At 32.7% G+C, this 11,476-nt stretch overlaps 1 long non-coding RNA gene across 1 annotated transcript in view; it reads right to left on the minus strand.

Annotated features, from left to right (window-relative positions):
• Positions 1-11,476, minus strand: part of LOC127706146 (uncharacterized) — a 221,644-nt gene that overhangs the window by 141,841 nt on the left and 68,327 nt on the right. The window lies entirely within an intron of this gene.

The following is an 11,476-nucleotide window of genomic DNA, read 5'->3' on the forward strand; positions in this document are numbered from 1 at the left end:
TCATTGATTCGATCCCTACATGTCCAGTAAAGTTACTAATCTCATGTACGTAGGCTTTACTTTGGAGTAAAAGAAAAAAATTGTCGTCAAGAGTCTTTGTAAGATGGAATCTAACTACTAAAGTATTTAAAATCAAACATCCCCACTAGCTCATTTTTTTGCTTGGTTGCTGCGTTAAAGCTCCAGTCTAATTTTGATTTATAACTTAGATTTAAGATGACATGTCTTTCTGTGGCTTGTTTGCCTGTGTGCTAGCACTTTAAAAGATTGCGTCGTAGTACAGAACATGGTTCATTGAGATAAAATATAAGCAAGAAAAAAATATTTTTGCCTCGAGCACTACTGAACTGACATGTTTTGTCGAAATACACATCTGGTGCACTAAAATTTGAACTATTAATGTTATAACATCTTTAAGTCTACACACTATTATTGCTAATTTAAAAAAGAAAACGGAACAGTATTAGCGGGAGCAGTGTACATGTAGCTACTCTACGTTAGCTCTACGTCTACTTAAACGTAGCGAAATCTATCTGGAATAATATTGTTTTTGAAGATAAATATACATCGTTACAATGTATACAATAAATATACGTCACTGACATTTTGTTTTTGACTATATATAATTGCATTTGATTACAACATTTTTCATAAAAATATTTCGAAGCCATATTTTATATTGGATTTAACCATGAGTTTAAGAGTATCATAAAATGTCCAAGATTATACATTTTTTTACAAATACTTCTTCAAGAATTAGAGAGAAAATCTTAATAGTTTTGTATAAACTTTTAAGGTAGATGAGGAGTCTTAGACTATATTAAAATCCATAGATTTTTTTAATAATGTGTCAAAATAAAGTTTATATCATGCTTTTTTCAAAAATATAATAAAAAGTATGGGTCAGCCGTAAAATATGACAAAACACATAATTTTCTATATAAACATTAAAAGTATTACACATGAACTACATACTATTCTCGAAATTTGCACATTTCATTAAAGATCTAGACCGATTGTTATCTGCTATTTCAAATTCCAAGATGGAGGAAGACACCCCAGCTATATTAATAGTAACATTCAGAACTTATAATAAAAAATGGAATCTAATCTCAAATTCTATGTCTAGTGTTAAATCACCAGCAATGTTGTAGGTCTTTGCAACAACAACTATTTAGATGTGGATTAGAAATATTCACTGTTATGTGTTCACTTCACTCAGAATACTTAACTATATGACAAATTAATTACAATTTTAACTCACAAATAAACACAAATCTGGATTATGACTACAATCTGGATTATGAACTGAAATTTACTCAACGAAAAAAAATTGTTCAGTTATAATAATTGAAATGATTGGTATTTTAAACATTAAATGAGTCAAGTTTGAGGTTAACTCTCTGTCATCATAGAAGACTGATAATAGATCATAATTGTATTCACTTAATTAAAATTAACTGGACTATTTGGGGACATACCATTCTCAGTTAAACATACCTATTTAAAATGAAATGGTTTTCGTGGAACAGTCTATTCCAGTGAAGGGTCTTTGATTTTAGGGAAAATCCATTTCAATCAAAATCTTAACTTTATGGAATAGTTCATTCCAGTCAGTTGTACCCATTTTATTAATAGACTGGACTTTCATAGATAAACCATTCCAATCCCAAATTGCCTGCTTTATGATTTTTAAACAGAATGCATAGTATTTGAAACAAGTACATTTGTAATCACGCCAAGATACATTGTGACAGGCATTGCATTTACATGTACCTTGGGACAACTGGATTAAATACGCTATTCAACACTCTATAAAACTTTGAAAAAAAAAACCAGAAAGTCATTAGTTTATTACACAAACAACAAATTTTCTGTAAGTTTTCCTGACAAATGATCAAGTTTAGAGAGTCACACTGTGTTTAAAAATACCATTTAAAGAAAAATGAGATTTTTGGCTTTTTCTGATTTTAGCTCCCAATTCGTTTCAATCAAACCAAGCTGCAAGTACTCTCTTAGGTCGGTATCTTTTGTCTTTATGTTGTTTTTTTTTATTTCGTGCCTTGGGTCAATCTATTGATTCAAGCCATTTCATACTGATTTTTACAGATTGTTTTATATTGGACTTGGTGACACCACTTCATGTTAGGCGAGGGCTTGGGACGTGTGTGTTTGTTTTTTTGTTGTTTTTTTTTTTTTTTTGGGGGGGGGGGGGGTTAAGCGCTCATAAACACATTTCCACCTTATATATGTGGCTATCCAAAGTCAATATCCTGTAAAACAGTGATTGTCGTTAGTTGCTGTCCGTCATATTTGTTTTTCGTTTATTTGTTTTGTTATAAATCAGGCCGTTGTTTATTTTTGTTTGAATGTTTCACTTTTTTTCATGTCGAGGGCTGTAATATGGCTGACTGTACGGTATACGGTATGGATTATGCTCGTGGTTGACGAACGTACTGTGACCTTAGGGTTGCTTAAATCTATATTAATTTGGACTTTGGTAATTAGTTGTCTCATTGGTGATATGTTACTACAAACGTTGGATATTATTCACAGTGATTTATATGAAAGAGTATTCATTACTTCCAGGTGGCAAGTATTGTAACTAAAAAAATTAAAACCCCAAGGGTTGAATGGGGGTACACAAATATGGTCATCCATCGACTTTTCTAATCTGACACGGAAACTCTTGCTAAACTGGGGTCCGTTTGGCTATACGGGATATATAAATACGCAGCCACGTCCGGTCGGAATTGGGAAGTAAATTTCGATGCCTGTAGTAGTGTGAGTGGGTGGTTTGAACGCACTATGAACGTTAGAGATAACTCTCTGGAGGCTCCGTATATGATCTGTTGCAAGGTAAATTTTCTTTCCCTATCCAACATATTATTTTTTTTTAATTGCAGCATACATTTTCCGCCCTTTTTCCCTGTCGACGTTACTTGCAGAACCAATTGTATTTCTAATTGTTTATTTGTTCTCGTCCTGAAAATGCGTGAAATAATTGACATTGGACGTTAAACAAACAACAAATAATCAATCAATTAAAAATGTACTATACAATAACTAAATTTGGTAATAGGAAGGAATGAAGCAAATGACAAGTTCCACAAAATATTTATATAATCATCCAGTGAAAAGGTAAAATGTAAGATAGAGACGGTAATTTTTTTTCGTTTTGAAGAGATTCGTAGTAATTCTTACGCCAAGGTTTTATTTCCTTGTGATAATGTGATAACACATCCATAATAGCATGTCTTAACAATCAAAACATCGTACAGGGAGACCTCAAGGCAGCCACAAATCTATTTTCATAAAATGTAAAAAGATAAAAATGTACCACGGGAAGGTAACTATTTTTTTTTACTGAAATAAGAACGTCTTAAATATTAATTTTAAAAAAAGACATCTATTTTAAATTTGTTAAAAACTGACGTGTAAGTTAACATTCTTGTAACTCCTGTTATGACTGCTTGAATAGAGCATGTTACCTTTATTGTGCTATTTTGCCAAATAGCATGTATTTTATACCTCTGTATGTTTTTTTCGTCATAACAAAGAATAAAATACTATTTGTCAGTCAATAGTTTCAAAGACTATTTACACCGGTCAATAGATTTGCAATTTTATTTCCCGAACTTTTCATATTAGTTTTTCATTGGACAAAAACAACGTCATTAACTATTCGTGTTGCTTGGACATTTTTCTCATTGTAAAGTAAACATTGAAATATCGAAAACTTGAAATCAATCTATACTTTTTAATAAGGTGTAAAACCACCCATTCAAAATCCCTATATATTCAACTTTTTCCCTACTTTTACAACTCGAAATCTCTTTAGTATTTACCCTAAGTTTACTTTAAGGGTATGTATATCATGAATTGTACATGTATCACCTTTCTTCGGACGATTTTCAACCAATGAGATTGAGGAAGTTGCCTTCACTTAAAAAAGCACCCTGGTTTTCTTAAAAAAAGCACTCTGGTTTTCTTGAAATCTCAATAAGCATAGTTTTTTTTTTCTACGTAGCATATCTACCTTTGAATATAGAAATGTAAATGCATGCAGTCAAGTGAATTTTGACTTGAAATGGTCAAAATATATTTCTCTCCCAGCAAGAGTTTCATATACATAAAATAAACATCAAAATCAATTTAAATCTATTTTTGTGTCACGAGTATGGCTTCATTTACATTTTTACCTAAACGTATATATGGGTGCACTGGTGATGTGACACCTTATACAATTGTGTAATCCTTGTATATTATTGAAGAAAAAAAATGTTTGTGTTGAACAAAGGAGGGAGACGAGTGGGGTATCAGATAATTGCTCTGACGCATTACAATCGCCACCAAACAAGAATGTACAACAAATGTACAATCCTTTTTTAGACAAAGGACAAACATTCCTCCTGGACCCAGATATATCGCCCCCTGTGACAAGAATGATGAAACCTTGGGAAAATCAAGTCCGCTCCGAATTGTCTTCTTCAACTTTAAAGGTTTTGATTCCAATAAAAACTATTTTGATGAACTTCTTGATAAGCATGATATTGTACTGTTACAAGAACATTGGCTTTTTAACTATGAAAAAGAATTATTGAAACAACATCATTCAGATTTTATAACCTTTTCAAGACAAATTGATGTTAATGAACCCTTATCCCTAATCAGTAATCCAAGAGGACATTGAGGTATTGCAATTTTGTACAGAAAGTCCATGTCGACCATGTTCTCTCAACTTCCTGATGGAGATAACAGAATACAGGCTATCGAAATGTCAACCACAAAAGACCCAATATGTCTTATAAATGTATATCTCCCCTCAAGAGGTACCGATAAAGGGCATGACGCTTTTTGAGCAGCTTTGGACATCTTGAAAGAATTATTACTAAAATATCAAAGAACTCATCCGATTATAATTGCCGGCGATGTAAATGCTTCATTTCATAGACCATGTAGACAATACAAGGACACCCAGGATGAACTATTTAAAAACTTTTGTAAGGAAAATCAAATAGTGCTACCATCTAACTACCCAATAGACCATACATACCATCAATGTGATTCAAAATCACAGATAGAATACATTCTAACAAAACCTAGAGATAATGATAACGAATCAACAGAATATATGCATGTGAAAATCTAAAGAGAAGGCCATAACACCTCAGACCATAATCCCGTCTCTGCTGACTTTTCTGTTATATTACAGACTACTCAAAAACAACACAGTGGGGATATTGTGACTTAGATTAACTGGGATAAGGTAGACAAAGCAAACTATGAACAAAATTTAAAGGATGAACTAAAGGATAAAAAATATCTGAACATGAGAACACCTTACGGTATTGAACAAGCTACAAACCAGCTAATATCTGGTCTTAATAAAGCATTAAATTTATGCTACCCACGTAGGAAATCCAAATTAAGTAGAAAGAAGAAGATCAGCTGGTCTCCACAATTAGCTAAAGCTGTAGGTGATTCAAAAAAGGCATTCTACCTATGGAAAAAGGTTAGTTCACCTCCTTCAAAAAATAACATTTACAACATGAAGAGACTAGAGGTAAAACGTACAGTGAGATCAATACAAAGGCAACAAAGCGCCGACAAAAGAATTAAACTTCATGAAGAGATTATGATGGCTTCAGACAGGGACAAGGATCTGTTTTTTCGACTTATAAAAACTCAACGGTCCTCTTCTTCTCAATTCACCCACACCCTTAGAACTGAGAAAAAAGAAGCGTCAACTCCAAATGAGATGAATAGTATATTCAAAGAACACTTTGAAAATTAGCTAAGACTAATTCAAATTCTTCCTTCAACATAGATCATGATAATCTCGTCAAGATAGACGTGGAAACCATTGTTAACATCTGTGAAAACCAAGAAATAACAATTCAACCTGTTACCTCAACAGAAATCTCTAAGCGTATATCTATATTAAAAGAAAAAAGGCTGGAGATGTAGACGGCTTAACTGCAGAACACCTAATTTATGGTGGCACAGAATTGGCTGAATACCTGGTAACCTTGATTAACAATATCTTCTATACTAAACATGTACCTGAGGTCATTAAAAAAAGCCTGCTGACTCCAGTCCACAAAAGAGACAAAGACCCTACTTAACCATCCAACTATAGAGGCATCACAGTTATTTCTATCATATGTAAGATATTAGAGCTTTGTATTAGAGCTAGAATCGAAGGTACTCTAAATAAACATCAAAACAAGCATCAGAAAGGTTTCACTAAAGGCGCATCTTCAATTAATATTGCTCTTCTAATCTCTGAAGCAATTAATGAAGCCAAGGATAAAAACGAGTGTCTCATTCTAATAACTCTGGATGCAGAAAAAGCATTCGACGTGGTTGACCATATACATCCATTTCGGAAATTATATCACCAAGGAATTAATAAAGCACCATGGTTACTGATTAAGGAACTATATAACAAAACGATTGCTCAAGTTAAATCTCAAGGATACATCTCAGAAACGTTTGTAAATGAGCAGGGAGTCAAACAAGGTGGAATCCTTTCTGCCAATTTTTACAAGGCTTATAATAAAAATATCCTTGATACTCTTGAATCCACAAACATTGGAATTAAAATAGGAACCAATTACGTGGGCTGCCCAACGTGCACAGATGACATAATGCTATGTGCTGGTTCAGAACATGATGCCTCAACCCAACTCCGCATCATTGAAAACTGTACCAAAAATGACCGGGTAAAGATAAACAGCAACAAAACTGAAATACTGCTGATTAACAAGAAGAATAAAGAAATAAATCTTCAACTATTAAATGAACAAAATCGATGAAAAACAGAACATTAAACATCTAGGTATTGAAAGACAAGAGAAAAACAATCCAAACATAGAGAAAAGAATCTGGGTTGCAAGAGCTACAACGTATTCACTGTTAGGTGCAGGATTACATGGAATAAATGGTATAAATCCACTATTATCATATAAACTATGGCGAGCATACGTTAAACCAAGAATGTTCTATTGAATTGAAATTCTCAACATTACCAAAACTGATATCCAAAAATAAGAAACTTTCCAGAAAAAAACATTTAAACAAAGTCTGTCTTTACCACACAGAACTGCTGATGCTGCTATCTATATCTTGCTCGGAGCAGAAACTATTGAACAACTCGTACATAAAGCTGTCATTTACCTATTTCTCAGAATATCAAATGATTCAAACTCAATTAAATGTAAAATTGGAATTAGACAGCTAGCAACAAAAGACGATAAATCAAATAGTTTGTTCATAAACGTGGACAAAATACTCAAATCCTATGATCTTCCATCCGCACATGAGATAATACTTAATCCAGAGAAAAATTGGAAACGATTGACTCACGATGCAATAGACACGACCTGGAAAAATAGATGGACTGAAATTGCTAGAAGCAAAACAACACTCAAATACATGGAAGTTAAAAACTGGAATTTTAAAAAACCAAACTTCTGTTTGGCAAGTGTCAGAGATCACAAAAGAGATGTTAGCAAAGGGATAATAAAATCCAGGATACTTACAGGAACTTACAAAACCCAAAGTATTACCAACCGATTTGACGAAACAAAATCTGCAGAATGTAAATTGTGCATGGTAGGACCTGAGGATTATAAACACTTCCTAGTTACGTGTGAAAGTCTGAATATTGTTAGAAAAATTCACCGCAACAGACTCAAATCCCCACTGGAGGATAATCAGATCCCTTATTGCAGTATATTTAATTCTGATGAGGACCTTCTTGAATTCTTAGTTGACTATTCTAGGAACAACCTTATATCAGTGTCTCAGCTGAGAGATATAGAACGAATCTGCAAAGACTGGAGCTATGCATTGCATGCTGAAAGAGCCCAACTTCTGGAAAACAAATGAACAATCATTTTAAAGTTCTTGATGCTTAACAATTACGGGTGGCTGTCAGTCATGGGAATATAGTCAGACTATTTGCTGGGTATTAAATGAAGATTCAAGTCGGTATAAAGTTTAACAATTTAATAAACGATCCAACAAGAATATAAACGATGTTACAATATTGAGTCCGGTGTTTACGGTTCGAGAACCTTTCCAAAGAAGTACATAAAACAGAATAATAAAGAAATACATGTAACTACGGATTAAGCAATTATTGTCCATTGTTTAGACAATCTGCTAAAACTGTCTTTGACACGTAGATACGAAGTCCATTATCGGATTAGTAGAAACATACATTTTTAACCAAAAGATAATTGTGTGGGAATATTTGAGCTAATAATGACAATTAAAAGATATAATAATTAAAGTCAGAAAGATGATAGTCCAAATAATTAACATGCTTTTCATCCGGTCATAGGAATGTAACAAGTATTATACTACGTATGATGTATATACTTAATTAAATAGTAAGTGATATAGAAAATTACTTCTAAGTTAAAACTTTAACTAGAGTATATGAATATAAATGACCCTTGTAAATAACCTTGTAGATCTTAAATTGTGTTACTGACCATTACTGTTTTTAAATCTAATCTTTAGAGAGTTTTTTACCATTTCAGATTTTAAGTACATATAAACTATATATGAAACCACACAAGTACATAATTTTACCCATTACTAATACTGAATAGTAATTCATATCACCTTCTTTTTTTTCTGAGGGAATTTTACAAACAACTGATAAGCTAGTATTGTATCCATTTTTAAATAAATGTAAAATTTTGTAAGCTCACATCAATCTGAGTATGAATAGTGTAAATACAAGTTCCTGTTTTTTAATTTTTAATTTTGTCGTATTCTAACTCTGTTACTATTATTAATTAAATTTTAACTAGTACATAAAAATTTCTAATAACGCATTTTTAAAAATAATTTTTTTTTAAATGCGGTGACCCTGCAAATAGGGTGGACTTCTTGAAGAAGAAGAAGAAGAAGAAGAAGAAGAAGAAGAAGAAGAAGAAGAAGAAGAAGAAGAAGAAGAATTTCCAGTAACAAGTCAGGTTTGCGTGTAAAAGTTGTGATGAGATCAACCAATGCCCTTGCTATTTGTATAGAAAGGTATTTCATAAGCATGTATTTAGGCATGGATGCTTTCTTTGTAAGTTTCCTCCAGAAACGCTTTTTGTGCGCGCGAGACACAGTATTGATCGGTTGGTGGATGAGATCTATTGAAACATTGCATATTCTCAGATTACACGAGATATTTTAAAACATTACATAATCTGAGACTGCAAGATATATTTTTTTCAATTGGATGGGATTAGGAATGTTCTTCTGCAGAAATCAGAATTTGTAGTAACATAATAGCAGGTGTCTTATGAAACAGGCTTGTCTTATTCTTTTGAAGAACAACGGAGGACAATTTCTCTCTCTCCGTAGGTTCCTACCTATATGCATGTATTATTGCTTACACATTGTGCTAGTGACCTAATACGATATATACGGACGGGGTCAGTAAATCAAATACAGGCAAGAGCAAGCCAAGCTCTCGCCCCATATGGAATTTTTTCTTCCCGTGTATATATCGTCATAGGTCACTACTACACTGTGTAATGAATTTATCGTGCGACTATCAACGAATTATTCACTTAAAGAGTGTCCCTCTCTGGAACACTGATACAAACTTAAGTTTTACTTTTATATATAAGAACTTATGGAATCATCCATGGAGTCAGTAAACTTCATAGTGATAGTTCATTCAGCTTTTAGACTTTTTTTCAACTCTTTTTTATCACACCCAGTTTTTGGTGGGGTTCGTGTTGCTCAGTCTTTAGTTTTCTATGTTGTGTCATCTGTACTATTATTTGTCTGTTTGTCTTTTTATTTTTTGCCATGGCGTTGTCAGTTTGTTTTTGACCTATGATTCCTATGAGTTTGACTGTCCCTCTGGTATCTTTTGTCCCTCTTTCATAAGGGGGTCAGACATGCATAGTCTCAGAATTGGTTCATTCTTGTATACAATAACTATTACTACCCCACAACAACTTAAAAGAGATCAGAAGTCAAATATTCAGTACGGTTGCCATGACAACCACTCATGACGTTTTTTGGCAAGTTTACATGACTTTGGAAAAAAACACTCAATTTTGGGTCAATTTCTGTCATTATTTTCTTATGATGTAAAAAGGATAAGATAGCAACATTGAATACTCATAGATAACAAAGTCTAAACATAACATCAGTATATCTATTCATACATCTCATTAGCATATAATACGCGATCAAAGGTGTCTCCCTTTTCATAATTTCAAAAAGTCAAATTTTGCATGATTTTCTAATATTGATATCTAAAAATGCACCAAAGCTAGGATAAAGTTATATTTCATTTTGAATAACATCATTATTATGTTATCCAAAATGTATAAAAATTCAATGGGGTAACGAGTATTTAGTATGAGATTTGAACCAATGAAAACTCCCATCAAGTCGCAGATTCTCTTTGCCTTGACATATATCAGGAATATTTTTATTCATAATTTTTACATAAAACTTGCATATGGGGTATGCAATGAAAAGGTATGAAGAGAGCAAAGTTCAATATTGAATTTCAGATTGTTCAATCAAAGGTCAAAGGTCAAGGTCAAAGTTGTAAAATACTGACATATTTGACAAAACTAGTATATCTCCACTTATAATCTATGATGCTGTTGATTGTTATTATACATTTATGATACTGCTGAAAAGTGAAAAAAATCCATATTAGAATTGGGTCAATTTACAATCTTCAAGGTCAAAGGTCAAGGTCAAAAGTAAAAACAAACTATAATAATTTATATGACTTCTATTTTATAACTGGCCTTCTTGATATTTTAAAACAATTTTCTTGTTCTCTGTAGTGGATCAGATAACGCCAAATAAAAAACAAAAAGATAAAAATGGCTTTTGTGTCAGTTGTTGAAAGATCAAGGTCAGATACCAAGATCAACAGTATGAATTCATGTTAAATATTACAAAAGTGGTTCGTCTCCACCGATATACTTGTGAGTAATGGATTATAAATGTATTTTAGATATTGTTACAAATGAAAAAAAAAAAGATGTAAATACTATTTGCGTGTAGAGCTTATCTTTTAAGAGCACCTGAGATCCCCCCCCCCCCCCTGTTTTTGGTGGGGTTCCTGTTGCTTTGTCTTTAGTTTATTATGTTGTGTTTGTGTACTGTTGTTAGTCTTTAGTTCTTTTTTTATTTCTATTTTTTCCACGGCATTGTCAGTTAGTTTAAGACTTCTGAGTTTTAATATCCCTAAAGGTCGTTTGCCTCACTTGAGCCCATGTAATAAAACCAAGATCATAGGTCAAGGTCAAATGACATGATCAAAAGTGAAAAAAAACTGAGAGTATTTGATTTAGATAACTGGTCCTTCTGAGATTTTCAAGTTTTTTTTGTTCTGTTCAGTCAATCATATATGGTCTCATTAGTTTAGTTCCAACTGACATATTAGGTCAATAGTTCAAAGGTCAAGGTCAATGTAATGAAGCAG

The sequence above is a fragment of the Mytilus californianus genome, unplaced genomic scaffold, assembly GCF_021869535.1.
Source record: "Mytilus californianus isolate M0D057914Y unplaced genomic scaffold, xbMytCali1.0.p SCAF_6, whole genome shotgun sequence".
NCBI lineage: Eukaryota > Metazoa > Mollusca > Bivalvia > Mytilida > Mytilidae > Mytilus > Mytilus californianus.